The sequence below is a fragment of the Myotis brandtii genome, unplaced genomic scaffold (genome assembly GCF_000412655.1).
Source record: "Myotis brandtii unplaced genomic scaffold, ASM41265v1 scaffold208, whole genome shotgun sequence".
Classification (NCBI taxonomy): Eukaryota; Metazoa; Chordata; class Mammalia; order Chiroptera; family Vespertilionidae; genus Myotis; species Myotis brandtii.
The window spans coordinates 5,145,107-5,145,609 of NW_005357764.1; positions in this window are offsets into that span (position 1 = coordinate 5,145,107).

Consider the following 503-nt stretch of genomic DNA (forward strand, 5'->3'; position numbering starts at 1 on the left):
AGAGACGCGACAGACCTCTCCTGCAAGGGGGTGGTGGCGGGGGGAGGAAGTGCTCCTAGTAGGAAGTTGATGCTGATTGAAATTTCAAAGACATCAGGTAAGCACCTGTTGTGATAATGACACTGCAGAGTCGTAGAGAAGATTGCTTTATAACAATTGCCTCCCACCACCCCCACACTCCCCGTTCACCTCCCCTCTCTGCGGTTCTCGACCACAATTGATCTAAGTCCCCTCTTAAACTTCTGATTTACAAGCGAGGATCCCCGAGGTTTTCGCCAGCCGCTCGCGGAGGTACGTGGCGTGCGGAGCCGGCTGTGCAAGGCAGATTGGCGCCGCTTTGGGGCACGCGAACACTGCTTCCCTATTCCGTTTCCAATCTGCAGTCTGAAGGTAAAAGTACACTAATAACACCCATATTAGGAGCAGCAGCGAGGGCGGGAGGAGGCGAGCCGGGGAGGCGGTCGCTGGGCTGCCTGTTGCTCAGCAACAAGCCCAGCCACAGC